Source organism: Rhinatrema bivittatum, chromosome 1, assembly GCF_901001135.1.
Source record: "Rhinatrema bivittatum chromosome 1, aRhiBiv1.1, whole genome shotgun sequence".
Taxonomy (NCBI): Eukaryota; Metazoa; Chordata; class Amphibia; order Gymnophiona; family Rhinatrematidae; genus Rhinatrema; species Rhinatrema bivittatum.
Window position 1 is genome coordinate 34424305 of NC_042615.1, and position 15308 is coordinate 34439612.

The following is a 15308-nucleotide window of genomic DNA, read 5'->3' on the forward strand; positions in this document are numbered from 1 at the left end:
ACTCTCCTATCCTGTTGTATCCACCCCATTTGAGTTTAATTGAGTTTGGGCGAGTGACATAATACTCATGCTAATGGAATCCATAGATTGCACTAACATACTGGATTATCTTGAGACCTGAACTTGCGCTATCAGATCCCACGTACGTCTCTCAAGTCATCTGTTTGTCAGCAGCAGAGGAGTGAGGAGAATTCGACCCTCCAAAGGAAATCGGCACTTGAGAAAGAAAAAAGAAATTTGAATGCACTGAAATCTTCGTGCCCCTGAAGAGGTTTTTCCTAGTACTACTTTTATATATTAAAGTTGTGGTCTGGTTAGGAGGGGGTGAACACTCACAATCAACGGGATCCGCAGCAGAGAAATATTCACTTTGGTTTCAAACCCAGTAAATGTAAGCTTGAAAAAATTAAACACTGTTAAGTTGGAGATCTTGCTAAGTGCTTAAATTTGCCTGTGGGGAGTCTAATTCCTTCAGTCCCTCTTTCCTGGTAACACTGTGTGCTTCTTAGCTAAAAAAGAAAAAAAAAGAAAAAGAAAGATACTCAAGCAAGTATGGATTCCTATGGCCAAATGAATTTGAGCCGTTGAGTTTAGAAGACAGATCTGCACAAATGCACGCAAAACGAAGTTTAAGGCAAAGAACGCATCGAAGTAATAAACTAAAAATGCAAATGCAAGCAAGTACAGAAGAAATCCTAGAGAAAGAGAAAAAAAATTGTGAAAGCAAGCCACAAATTACCCCTGAAAGGCAGCTAAAGCAAGTCTGTCATTCTACACATTTGAAAAGAGGGATAGCAGCTCAAAGACAAATAATCCGGCCCAATGGTTGCTTTGCCATGTGTTCCATAAGCAAAGTTGGCTGCAGTGCACCCCTTCTTGTGCCACTGACAGTTACGATAGTGCGCACATTCAAAAGCCAAGCCGCAAGGTCTGGTAGCAATTCCCGCAGATGGAATTTCTTATGCTTGTGGCTCTTGGGTCCATTCCAGCTTGTTAAGTGCATGTGCTCTTGCTTTAACATTAGAATTTGTTACAGTGTGTTCTGGGAGGGAGCAAGGTCGAAAAAGAGAGCCAGAGAGAGAATGAGGCAGCAAAGTGAGAAAAGCAAAACTTGCAGTAGAAAAAAGGCAGATCAGCTCCTTGACTTGCATCTTGGAAAGAAAGTCAAAGCCCATTTTTTTTTTCAGCAGGCATTTGGTGGTTAAGTTGAGACCGATGTATACATTCTGCAGAACAACCTACAACACAAACTGAGAAAATAAACAATGAACCTATGTGATTAAGGACATTCTCCTTTGAGTTACTCTGGCAGTGCCTGTATTATGTCCTGCATGCAGTACAATGATGTGGCTGTCTTCTGGGTTTGCTCCACCATAATTCAAATTTAGGAAAAAAAATCACTTCAAATAGTCCACCTGGAATTGGGGCATTCCAGTCCCTAGAAAGCACATTGGCACCACACGACACCAAGTTAACCTAGCCATGCTTCTAGTACTCTTAACTATAGCTCTGCTCTGCTTCTAGTGCATAATTAATGCCATTAGCACTCTTTCACTTAATACTAAATGCAAATGATTATCAAGAGGAAATAAACTTGAAGTCTCTGCATGGCACTAGCTGAAGTGGAGGTGGACAGCAACAGCATTAGCTCCAGAATGACTAAGAATAACAGAAAAGAAACTTTGGTTCATAACTGTATGTGCAAGCAAAGGGCTGGATTTTCAAAATATTAGCATATATGTGTGCAAGTAACTTGCATTCACGTACATGCTATTTTATATAAACACCAAGGGCCCAGTATTCCAAGATATCTGGATATTTAAGTTATCCAGATATAACTGTTATGACTTGTAGGTGTGTGGACACTTGGGCTGCGATGAGAGGTGGTACCGCCCACAGGGAGGAGCCCTGTGAGCCTCACTGGCGGTAGGCGTGGTCTCAGAGGACGTCAGACACAGCTGTGGAACAGAGTCTTTATTATAGAGTGAGAAAGGCACAGCCCGTGGAGCGGGGAGTGCAGGAGAAAGTAATTAGATCAGAGCAGAGGGGTATACCCAGAGGGAATACCTCAGATGTGGAGATCCGGTAGTGGCCCGCGGAGCAGGGTACGCCGAAGAAGTCTCACTGTAGTGGTGATGCGGTAGTGGCCAGCAGCGCAGGGTACACTGAGGGATTCCTCACTTCGGGATGGTATAGTAGTGACCCGAGGTACGGGGGTCATGATGAGGGTCCTGTAGCGATGATGTGGTAGTGGCCTGCAGCGCAGGGTACACCAGAGAAGTCCCACAATAATGCTGGTAGTGGTAGGGAGTCGAGATACTCACAGAGTGGTAGTTTCAGAAGGGGTCCTGGGAACAGGAACAGACAGTGGTCCAAGGCTGAAGGCCCTCCGAGGAGCGGATAGCCAGAGACGAGGAAAGGCTCCCGAGGAGCGGGTACCCAGAGCGTGTCACGCCAAAGTAGAGTAGCTGGAACTGGAAGTCCGAAAGGACGAAGCGGATTCAGCAATGCGGGAACTCCTTGCTAACTCGTCGATAGGCAGGGCCAGTCAGCTTCAGTACAGCAGGGTAACTACGTCATCCGGAGGGGACGCCTCCGAGCTTCCCGCCATGACGTGTTTAAGACTGCCCTGTGCGCGCGCGCGCCTATGTGATCCCAAAGGCAAGATGGCGGTCGGCAGTGCCCGCGCTGTCCCGGGAACGCCAGGAAGACTGGCTGTAGCTGGCGGAGGCCGCCATTCTCCCCAAAGGTGACAAGGCAGCAAAGAAAGAGGTGAGCATCAGTGGTCGCAGCCGTCTGGTGATTTCAATTCTGCGTACATGTTTAAAATATATAAAAATTTGCATATCACGGAGATTCCATATATGCAAATTTATCTCAAGCATATTCATTGTTGATATGCTAAAAATCCAACGGGCTGTGGGATCCCCAGGACAGCCTTGAGAAACCATGCTGTAATTAATATTTCAGTCAGTAAAAGAAGGCAAGTTAACAAAAGGATTAATAATACGTCTACCTGGAACAGGCACTCTTAATCCTTAGTAGATGATGGCGACAACTAATACATATTCCTTAAGAAAAGAAGAAAATTGCCTTATGGTCACCGAAAATAAAACTGAGATCATGTCTTTTCTAATTGCCCTTTCAGGCTTACCTAATCCTTGTTTCCAGATTTTATGCGCTGGTGATAGTTTAAGCTTTTTCTCTCCTCTCTTCCGAGTTAGGTTGTCTGAAGCATTGGGCCATGCACTGTCACACTCAGGATACTGTAAAAACCAAGATTAAGTTCATGCAAAGAATCACCCAATCAGATGCTACATCAGTGAACTAAAATCAGACAGTGCGTTTAAAAGAGGCCAGTTATGCAAGCATGATTTCTAACAGATGAAAGTGTTCCTCAGTAGTTTTAAAATCTGTCGACCTGAGTCCTGCCTTCCTCTGGTCAGTCAGCCATCAGGATGAAGGCATCCCCTGTATCCAACAGGCCACCTCTCACTTTCGGATTGCCTCCCTGCTAGCAGCGTTTCACTGGAACAAACTACCACCCCCGGATATCCAAGGGGCTGTGTCCTGGGCCATCTCCCACTCAGAACTCATCTCAGTGAGCAGGCTTCACCTAGTACCTGATGTGCTCAGCATTTTGTCCGGGGTATGTGCTGTAATTCGGTCTGAACAATATCAGGTAACTTTTCAAAGGAGCAACACATGTACATGCAGCATATGGCAGTGATTTTCAAAAGCCATTTACCTGCATTATGGGCACCTAACGTGGGTAAAACCTATGGACATTGTCTGTGCTGTTTCATGTTGTTTTCAAAACAAAACGATAGAAAAAAAAAAAAGCACAAAATTTTGTGGTTTTCCTTCGATCATTTTTAGTGCGCACTAATTCTGAAGAGTGTGCGCTAAGCCCGAATAATGTGCATTATTTTGCAAACCTACATAAAAACAAAACAAAATTGAGAGTAAAACCTAAACAATATGGAAATTTTGCCTCTAAACAAAATGACCCATCACAACATTTTTTGGCCTGCACACATTTAAGATTTGCTTTTCGGCAGGTCACTCCTTCCAATACTTTCTACTGAATTTAATTTACTATTTCCTTTCAATTATCCTATTCATGGCATTTAAATTAAATTGAGCTTTAACATCCAATACATCCATTAAAAAATGGGATTTATTAATTGGCAGTGTGTTATTAATACGCCTTTGTTTTTATTTTATTTGTACTTATGCAGTACATTGTGTGCCTTAAGTTTTGGCAAGCACAATGGCAAGCAAGAGGTGGCTAGCGCCACCAGGCTCTGTTTGCCGAGTATGAAATGAATCCATCAGCCATACGGACACAGGAAGCCCAGTACTCAGGGCTAGTATTTTAGCAATAGCGTGGAGGGAGCCACGCAGCTTGTAACATGCCATGCATTTCTGCCCCCCCAAAGTGTGTGCATATGTTTCAGTACACGCAATAGCAGGAGCACACACTTTCTCTACCCATTTTATAAAATGATGCATATTCTTTTTGCGTGCATAATAATTATAGCAAAGGAAGCCCCCTGGTCCAGGAGCTACGATCCCCTCTTGCTTTTGTCTGGCCCTACCATTCCCATGAGCCATTGACTGAGAGGGCCAGGGACGGTGTGGTTTTTTTTTTTTTTTAAGTGAGTGGCTGCTGAGGGGCAGGGTTGTGGTTGGGAGGTCAGCCAGCCAATGGAGAGGCAGCACAAGGCTCGGTTTGTGAGTGAGCTCCGAGCAGGCAAGTGCCCGGGTTGGCAGCTGTAATGGCTGCTCTTCTCTCAGTCGCACTCCAGCTTCTCATTTCTTTGGGGTTTTCGTTCGCTCTTGTTGGTATGTCTGCCGGCTCCAGTAGGGTTTCCCCTCGGTGGACTTTGCTTTCAGAGCCTTTGTCGGCATTTCTCGGCTTTGTAGGTTGTGGTTGGCGGTGTAGTGGGAGGCGGGAGGACAGGTGGTGCAGCGGGGAAGCTGTTTTGTGCGGCAGCCGGTCAGAGCTTCCAGGTAGAGGCAGGGTGAGGTGGTCCCTCTGCTAGTAACGTTTTGTTTGTTCGTTTTTGGGTTTATTATAAAGCTATTTTAAATATGTGTATTTAAACCTGTGCACAATCGTTTATGAATTTCATTAATTTTTGGCTAACTCTGAAATAAAAAGGGATTCTGGAAAGAGGCATTGGGATTTTATCGGAAACTGTTGGGAATTTACTTCATGTAATTTAATGCTAAGAACTAAATAACTAAATTTAAACAGGTGCATGGTTGCACATGTGCGTGCATTCATTGACCCATGCCCAGGGATGCAGCCATGTTATAACATACGTGCTTATATGTGCACATGTTATAAAACAGCCTGGCCGTGCGCACATGTGCGTGCAATTTTAAGTGGACGAGCGCTAATGCTCACAAATGCTGCTTCTACTGCGTAAGTGGGAGGATTTTAATAGACACGTGCACCAACGCCATTGCCAGCTTTCCCAGTTTGTTCCCAGTTCACCCAGTTAAGGGATAGGATGTCTAAACCCTCTCGTTTAATAGACTCCCTTCTCCCCTGTTAGCCCTCATCTTTAAAACCCCGCTGATCTGCCTAGATTTGTTTTACAGCTTACACTTCATCCATAGCAGAAGTAAAGTTAGGCGGCAGGGGACCCCATCACGCGCCAGTGCACATAAGCATTTATGTGCTGATTTCAAACTGAAATTCAGGAACGCCCATGCCCCGCCCACTCCCCGCCCCTTTTTGGAGACTTCATTTGTGTGCCGTCCCAACATATTCCTGCATCCCCTAACTTCGGCACCCGTTGGGCTTTTAAAGTTCATCTTTAGATATATTAGAGTTCTATTTACTGAGTTTGGGGTTTGCTACAACCAGATGATGTCAAAAAAGCGCAGGCAGCAAGCTGCTCGGGAGAGACCTTCTCCTAAGGGATCTCTGGGTGCTACATCTTCTGCTAAAAGGACATTGACAATGCCAACTTCATTGAACGGGATTTATCTGAAGTTCAAGGTGCTTTGGTAGCAAGGCTTAGCATCTCTAGAGGCCAGGGCAGAGGTCTGATTCTGCCAGAGTTTGCTCAGGAAAGAAGCTGGCGGGTGACTGCTTCGTCCTTCTCCACATCCCTTGTCTCTTTTCTCATAAGGCAGCTTCAGATTCCAGGAGATCTCACGAGCGATGCAGCTGACGTTTTACGCTTTGGAACTCGAGTCAGGCCCCGTGCCAATTCTCCCGAGAAGACTTCTGATGAGGGCATGCCTGATGGTCAGTATTCTTCTGATCATGATGGAGTTTTAGAGGCAGAGGTGTCTTTAGCTAGAAGGGCAGCAAGTTTTCCTAAGACCGTAAATAAACAAAAAACATTTTCAGGAATCTCAGATGTATTATGAAAAAGAATGGATAAAGAAAAGTGGAAGGGTAGGGTTATTCCTGCTAGGCCACTGAAGTTTGGAGTTCTTCTGAATCACAGGTCTCACTGGATTCCTTTTCAAAGTCGGAGTCGGAGTCTGAAAGTGGACTTTGCTTTAACTGCATCTGGAGGAGTGGGGTCATCAGCGACAGCTCCATGATGGCTCTGGCAGTGGGATATCCACACGTGGACACGTCTTTAGTACTGTTGCGCCTTTGAGTATTCATGGACTTCAGAAATTATGATTCTTCGAGGCAAAAATTATTGATGTATTTCCTATACTGGCAAAAGAGGAAGATTATTCTGTCAAGAAAAAAGGGGAAGATAGCAAAGCTGTGTTTTATTTTGTAAACCGCCTAGGTAACTTGCTTCACAAGGGGTATATAAAATTCAATGCATGAAATGAAAAAGGGTACAGTGAGTAAGGTGATCTAATTTGCAGATGGCATAAGCGGATTGTGAGAAATTGCAGGCGGACCTTGCAACACTTCAAAACTGGGCATCCGAATGATGAATGAAATAGAATGTGACCAACTGCAAAGTGATGCACATGGGGAAAAGTAACCCACTTTGTAGTTACACGATGTTAGAATTCATATTAGGAGTTACCACCCAGGAAAAGGATCTGGGCATCATTGACTCAGTGTGTGACGGTGGTCAAAAAGCAAACAGATTGTTTAGAATTATTAGGAAAGGATTGGTAAATAAAACTGAGAATTTTATAACACCTCTGTATCACTCCATGGAGAGATCACGCTTTGAGCACTGTGTGCAATTCTGGTTGTCGCATCTCAAAAAAGATATAGTGCACTAGAAAAGGTTCAGTGAAGGGTGGCCAAAATAATAAAGGGAATAGAATGGCTCCCCTATGAGGAAAGACTAAAGAGGATAGGGCTGTCCAGTTTGGAAGCTGATATGATAGAGGTCTATAAAATCATGAGTGGAATAGTATGGGTAAATGTAAATTTGTTATTTACTCTTTCAAAAAATTCAAAAACTAGGGGAAACTCCATAAAGTTAGTAAGTAGCTTATTGAAAACAAATCAGAGAAAATTCTTTTTCACTCAATGCACTATTAAGGTCTGAAATTCATTGCCAGAAGATATGGTAAAGGCTGTTAGCATAATTGGGTTTAAAAAAAAGGCTCGGACAAGTTCCTGGAGGAGACATCCATAAACTATTATTAACCAGGTAGACTAGGGGAAAGGCACTACTTATCCCTGGGCATTAGTAGCGTGGGATCCATCTATTGTTTGGCTTCAAAAACGGCCAAAGCTACCTATTAATCCTCCTAGACCTATCAGCTGCATTTGATACCGTAAACCACAGAACCCTTATGGATCGGTTGACTGAAATAGGAATAACTGAGAAAACATTACAATCGTTCTTGTCCTACCTATCACACAGAGGCTACCAGGTATTAATAAATAATACCCGCTCGAAGAAAATAAACCCAAACACTGGTGTTCCCCAAGGCTCTGCACTATCCGCAACCCTTTTCAATATATACCTCCTCCCGCTTTGCCACTTCCTAAATGACCTTGGGCTCACCCACTTCCTATATACAGATGACATCCAAATACTAATCCCAATCCAAAATACATTGGAAGAAACCTACAAAAAAATAACCTCACATCTCACCAAAATAAAACAACTATTAACCAACATGAAACTCATAATAAACATCAAAAAGACAGAAATAATACTCCTGGATAGAAAAAACACCCCATCACCCCCACCACAGCTCAACATAGAGAACCAAAAGACAACAATCTCCCTTGTCTCTCATGCTCATAACTTAGGGGTCATCATCGACAGTGAACTATCCTTCATGAACCACACCATGAATAAAATTAAGAAAGGATACTACAAACTACTTACACTAAGGCGATTAAAACCTTTCCTTACTCCAGATGACTTCAGAACAGTCTTGCAACTACTCATCTTCTCCAACCTTGATTATTGCAACTCCCTAGAATTTGGATTACCACTCTCCACCATCCGCCCGCTACAAATCTAACAAAACACTGCCGCCAGAATCCTCACAGGAACAAAAAAGCACGAACATATTACACCAATTCTCATTGCACTACATTGGCTCCCAATAAAATTTTGAATAGATTACAAAATACTGACCCTACTGCACAAAACAATATATGAAGAACGAACAAACCGGTTAAGTACAACAATAGAAATACACACACCTCAATGAAACCTCCGCTCAACCAACAAAGGCCTTCTGAAAATCCCACCTGTGCGCTCCAAACAACTCACCTCAACTCGTGTAAGAGCCATATCCCTCGGCAGCCCCAAACTCTGGAACACCCTCCCAACGGAACTAAGAACTCAACCAAACCCAAAAACTTCAAAAAGGATCTTAAAACCTGGATGTTCACCAATGACACATGCACATCCTCCCCAAAATATAACACAATCCAGAATGAATTCTCCTTATCCCCGCCTTGTTAACCCTCCTACAGAACCCCACCATGTACACCAGTGCTACTTTAAGAATATCACTCTCCACCTTACTATTGCTATGAATGAACGCCATATGCCAATCCATCTACTAACCTTTCTAACATTTTATCCGTCGAAAACCCGTAAACCGTTATGAGAGCGATATTAATGCCTCTTCTAACCTCTTAACATTGTATTCATCGAAACTTGTAAACCGTTATGATGGCGAAACCGAATGACGGTATATAAAACTTGATAAATAAGTAAATAAGTAAATAAATAAATAAATAAAATGTCAGGGTCTAATGAAAGTGCAACAGAATAGCCATGCTTTTGACTGTTGTTTAATAAAAGAAAACTGAGGAGAAAACAGAACATGTACTCCCTACTTACATCCTGCAGCTAAACAACCCAGGTAGTCAAAATTTGTGATTTTACTTTCTGGACAACGAAAGGAAGAGATCCAATATAGTTCAATGTAGTGCAGCACAGCCCGGTTGAGACCCAGTCTTAAACACTTGGTAGATATTGTGCCAGCAGAGGACTCCCTGCTGAGTAGAACTGAAAACAGCTGGTTGCACAGGGTGAATGCCTGAGTGATGTAACCCAGCCTATAATACCTGGAAAAGTAATAATATTACTGCTTCCCCTAGTCTTCACAGGTGGAATAGCTCTCTCTACAGAGCTCCAGCCCACTACCTCCAGGGTCAGTGGTTTAAAAACCCCAGCAGTCCTTCCATTGGGATCCTACCAGGTAGTTGTGATTTGAATTAGCCACTCTTGGTAACAGGATATTGGGTTTAATGGACCCTTGGTCTGACCCAGTATGACTGTTCTTTATGAGAACAAGAAGTGAAACATGAGACTGCTAAATCAATTCACAACTGGGTTTTAGCCTTTCACATTTTGGCTAGAATACTGGGTGAGGCAAAGCCAGAGCATTACCCTAGTGTTTCTTCGTTATTCTGATATAGTTATTAGATCCCATAGAACATATGGTAGATGGGCTTGGTTAAATTATGATGAACAGTTTCTAAAATGATTGGCGGATGTGGATATTTCTTTCTCTGCGATGACACCAGAGAGACCTTGGCCCTTTCGGTCAGGTTCTCAACTGAGTTCAGCAGCGAGTCACAAAGGCTCCTTCACTAATCCTCCCCAGTCTGGTTTGCCACTTTTGGGGGTGGAGATTCTCAGGTTATATCATCCAAAGGGGGCAGGATCTCCAATATGTGTTTCCACTTTACTACAGGGTAGTGTATGTGAACAAACTGCATTTTAAACAAAATGTTCCAGCTGTGAAAAAGGTCAAGGTCAAGAAGTCCATCCAGCAACTCCTGCCTTCCCAGTACCTAAGGGCCACATCTCAAATGAATCTGGAAATTCTGGATCACTGGTGAACTCATTACCCTAATGTTCATGATGTGTCCTTGTTTTGCTATGGTTTTAGAATTCCTTCCATGGTTCCCGAGCTGTCTGACAGATCTCAGACTTAGGGAAAGAAACATTGAATAAGGAAGTAGCTTTGGAAATAGGAACCAGAGCCTTTTCCTCTACCCCTAGTTGAAGGTTTGGTTATCTCTCCTTTGGGCATCATCTCTAAATAAGAAGAGGGTAAGTTCCATCGTATTCACAATTTATCTTATTTAAATGTATGTTAGGAAGATTACTGATTTCCTGCACCCTACTCAGTGCTGTACGACACAGTATGCCTCTTTTGATCAAGCTAGACAGTTTCTTAGAGTAGACAATGCGGTGTTGACTCACTTATGGTTTAGAATCCGTTTTTTGCCTTTTAGTGATCCATACGGGCTGCTTTCACTTATTATAGGGTTTACATTTAATTCCCAGTACTTTTTTTGATAAACGCATGCCTATGGGATGCTCAGTTGCTTGGAGGCCTTTACTAATCTTTTTTCATTGGGTAACTGCACAAGCAGCTGAGAGTGACCATATTATTCATTATCTAGATAGTTCCCTGGTTGTCTCGAATGGCTGTAGACATCTTGTGACCACATTTGAAGCACTAGCTAAGGAATTTGAATTGATAAATCAGCTGACCCTTGCAGAGTGCTCAAAGTTTTAGGGACTGAATTAGATTCAGGGCATATGGTGTAGCCTTTGCTGATAAAGTTCAGAATTTAGTTCAAGCAACTGATATGACTTGTTCTGTTTATAAATTAACTGTGCATCAGATTCAGTCCTTGATAGAAAGATTTCATTTTACTTCTATAGTGATCCCTAATAGGGAGGGTTTTTATAAGATGGTTTGCAGACATGACGAAAGAGATTTTTAGGAAACATCATTTTATTAGAGTGCCTTGGCGAGTCAAAGTTTTTCCAAAATTTCAATGGTGTCAGGATTTGACAGACCTCAGAAGTTTCCAGCTGGGATTTGGAATTATTTACTGATGCTTCAGGTGTGTGGGGGAGGGGGATTGGTATTTATTTGAAGGAGATCAGCTGAACTTTGGCCATAAACAGGCCAATGCAACACCGAAGCGCTAAAAATGTCTTAAACTGGATGCACTTTTTTTTTTTTAAATGCATGCACAATCACCTCTCCTGGGTGCTCCATGAAATAGGCAAATAAGCCACCATGCTAAAAAGGACGAGCTAGGAATAAGTTGTATGTCCCTGATGCATCCATGGCATCGAATGCCCAGGAGAAATGGCTGTGCGAGGGTTAGGAAATCGGATGCTCAATTTTACGAGTGTCTGTTTTCCTAACCTGTGCCACAGCCATGGATTAGGAAAATGGACACTTGTTAACTGAGCAAGACTTTTTTTAATTTTTTTTTTTTTTACATTACTTCTCTTTTCAGTTTCTCTGACTTAATATTGCTGCTTTTCTGTTTACTTTTGGGGGTCCTCAAGACTTAACGACAGCTCTGGGGTAAAAATGTGCGCTTCTGGCGCACATTTATTTTTTACATAAGGGGGTACTAGCCAATAGCCTCATCAACATGGCATTTACATGTGATGAGAGCTATTAGCTTCGCGCTTGTTTGGACATGCATTTTGGACGCGCTGATCCCCTTATTGCATAATGGGTTATGGATGTGCGCCAAAAGGCGCATCCATCCACGGGTTAACCTGTGCGTTAGCCTGAGCGCACGGTATTACATCGACCTAAAAGTTGGCATTGCAAGGGCCCGGGGTGGTCATTTCTGGAGCTTGTTCCGGTTTTAGTTGCTTTTATGATTTGGGTAAAGAAATTGGTCCATAAAAAAGTAGTAATGCATTCTGATAACATAGTGTGTTGTCTAAGAAACTGATCATCAGTCAGCAAAATGTCCTCTTCTCGCTGAGATCTTGCAACTTTTGATTCTGCATTATTTATCTGTTGAGTGTGTATGTAATTATGTTGCTAATATCAAACCAAAAGACAATCAGATCAGACAGGTTTAACAATGGGATATCCAACATCTTCCCCGATAGACCAAATGGGGTAAAAAATTAAAATAGGGATAGGTTTTGCCACTCATGTTTGGATTAACTTATTTAGTTTTTGAGTCTCCCGTTTATTGCAGCTAGAGATGCTAGTACCTCTCCATTTGTAATGACACTGAATAGGTGGAGTTCTATAAAGGAATGTTTAGTAAAATTTGTGTAGAAAATGATTGTTGATCTCTGACCTATGTATTTCCTCAATACAATGTAAGATAATTGTATTTGAAAAATGATAAATAAAGAATTAAAAAAAACAAAAACAAAACAATGGGATATGACATAAGTGCCCTTATATATTCAACAGTTTGCAAATAAGGGTGTCAGCAAGCCAGGAAACAAGTGTAAGACCACCTTATAGGTAGTAGCCTGGACCTCTCAATCATCCAACCGAGAAACACTAAAAATAGGCAGAAATGTGTTAGCAATGCGTCAGAAAAGAGTTAGCAAATAAAGTTCATTTTTTTATATGCATGTACAAACAAGCTTAGCATTCAGAAAAACCAACGTAACTGCAGAAAAAATGAAACCCCAATATCAGCTGATGTTTCAGATTCCCTGCATCAGGGGGACTTATCAGACAGCATAGTAGTCTTCTAGGAAGTCCAGGTGCTCTAAACGGATCGTCTGATCTTCAGATGAGTGTAGACAGCAGCCAGGAACCAACCAGATCCCAACGCTCCATTTAAAAGGTAACACAATCTCCGAAAGCCAAGTGTCAGACGTCTGATGTCATAACCTACAAGAAACCAAGCTTTATTTAAACGAACAGCACAGTAGGGATACAGTTAATAATAGCTGCATATTGACTTCATTATAATCTGGCTGTGCAGTGGTTCGGGAAGAATCATATATAAGAATGTAATCAATAATCTTACTAATGGAACAACCAAGGCGAAATGTAAACTCTGAGCTTCACTGAATTACTTGTTTCTTCTCTTCTTCTCATGTCCAGAAAGAAGTAACTGCTGCTAAAGTGTTTTAAAAATGGGCAGCCTCGTATGTGACCAACTGAAATCCAGGAAGAGTCGTCCAATCACAATGGAAATGCAACCCAAACTATGAATGGGAATTAGGTTGCGAGTGTATAGGGAACAAATGAAAACAATACTACTAAAAAATATAATTTATGAAAATGAATGAAAGCAGTGAATAGGAAGGCAAAACGAAGCCCGTACAGCAAACTAGGTCTGAAAAACGGTGAATAATAGCCACTCAATATCGAGAGTATGTGCAGATGAAAATCACAAAGCTAAAGGCAGAACCAGGAAAACACATACCTTTCTGCGTTGCGCATTATCTGTTAAATTTAGTGTGCCATTCCCTCTTTGGCGGGCCGATACAGTACAGTGCACTCCGGCGGAGCGCACTGTTACCCCACAATTGGACGCGTGTTTTGGATGCGCTAACTTTACCCCTTATTCAAGCCGCACATTTTACTTTCAGAAATTAGCGCCTACCCAAAGGTAGGCGCTAATTTCTCCGGGCACCGGGAAAGTGCACAGAAAAGCAGTAAAACTGCTTTTCTGTGCACCGTCCGACTTAATACCATGGCGATATTAAGTCGGAGGTCCTGAAAGTTAAAAAAAGTAAAAAGAAATAGAAAAAAAAAATTTGAAATAGGCCCGCGGCTTGCAGGTCGAAAACCGGGTGCTCAATTTTGCCGGCGTCCGGTTTCCGAACCCGTGGCTGTCAGCGGGCTCGAAAACCGACGCCGGCAAAATTGAGTGTCGGCTGTCAAACCCGCTGACAGCTGCCGCTCCCGTCAAAAAAGAGGCGCTAGTGTCCCTAGCGCCTCTTTTTACCGCCGGCCCTAATTAAAATAAATTAAAATACTGAATCGCGCGCACAGGAGAGTGGCCTGTGCGCACGCTGGGAGAGTGGGCATTCGCCCGCTCTCCTGCGTTTTTAACTGTATCGGCCCGTGGGTCGGCAATCTCTAACAGTTGATGTTTTGGTTGCACCAGCCTTCTCTGTCCTTTTAGCCTCTTTTGCATTACAGTGTAAATTATGCTTTCCTCGTAATGTCCCTTCCGACGTAGCCCTCCGGTGAAACAAGGACCATGTCGGGGGACCTACTTCTTATGATGTGTGTTGTTACGTGCAGCTTTCAATAAACAGCATCAAATGACTGTGCGCTTAAGAATTTTTGCTTTGGACAGTGCTTATATCTTACCCACACTCTTGGTTCTTTCTGTGTGCACGACGCTACATCTGTAAGTCACTGGAAAAAAAGAGACATAAAAATTACTGAAATCCTTGAGAATAATTTGCCCATTTTCTCTGGGTGGGGGAGCTTATGAGTGTGTGTGTGTGTGTGTTGTTTCTTGATTGCAATGCGGGCTAATACAAGCGATCTGGGAATTCATCATCTGAGACGTTTGAGAAAATTCTGCATATGGTTTTCTTGGAGTCTTTTTCTTTTTCAATCTGTCCTCATGATCAAGAAAACCCACCTGACCGTTAACAACCTGGAGACTGAGTGACATTTTGGGTCCCTCTCACAGAATGTATTTTTTTTTTGCCCAGCCTTAACTAAAAGCAAGCCAACATGCAAGTAGCCCAGAAATCTGTCCCTCATAACAACCTTCCAGCGCAAAATGTCTTTTGTGGTCACAGCGGATTACTGTTCTCAGAGCACACGGTGTTATTATTTCCCTGCTATTATCTGCAAAAAGATGGTTCTCCTTTGTTGCTCTGTCTACATGAAACATCTGGAACCTCTGCCAGGGTTGCCCTGCGGAAAACGTCTTTTGTTGAACTTCTCTGCCCCTTACATTGTTAGGAAAGAAAGGTGCGAGGGCAACTGAATCCTCTTCATCTGACGCTCGAAATAATGGCGCTTGGCTGCTAAGAATGTCCTTCTGCTTGCTTAACCGATCATATAACACAAGGCCCGGGGTGAAGTGATGCTCTCCCTCTGTGTGGCCAAGAGTCATTTAACACCTCCGACCACACTGGGAATGGGCGGGTAATGATTCATTA

General features: G+C 42.8%; 1 long non-coding RNA gene across 1 annotated transcript; it reads right to left on the bottom strand.

Moving 5' to 3' along the window:
• Nucleotides 1-12776: 12776 nt before the first annotated feature.
• On the bottom strand, nt 12777-15291 carry LOC115079841. Its single transcript, XR_003853398.1, has 3 exons — nt 15101-15291; nt 14500-14547; nt 12777-13062 (listed from the first exon to the last, which is right to left on the bottom strand). It is a non-coding gene; the product is annotated as an uncharacterized LOC115079841 (long non-coding RNA).
• Nucleotides 15292-15308: the final 17 nt, after the last annotated feature.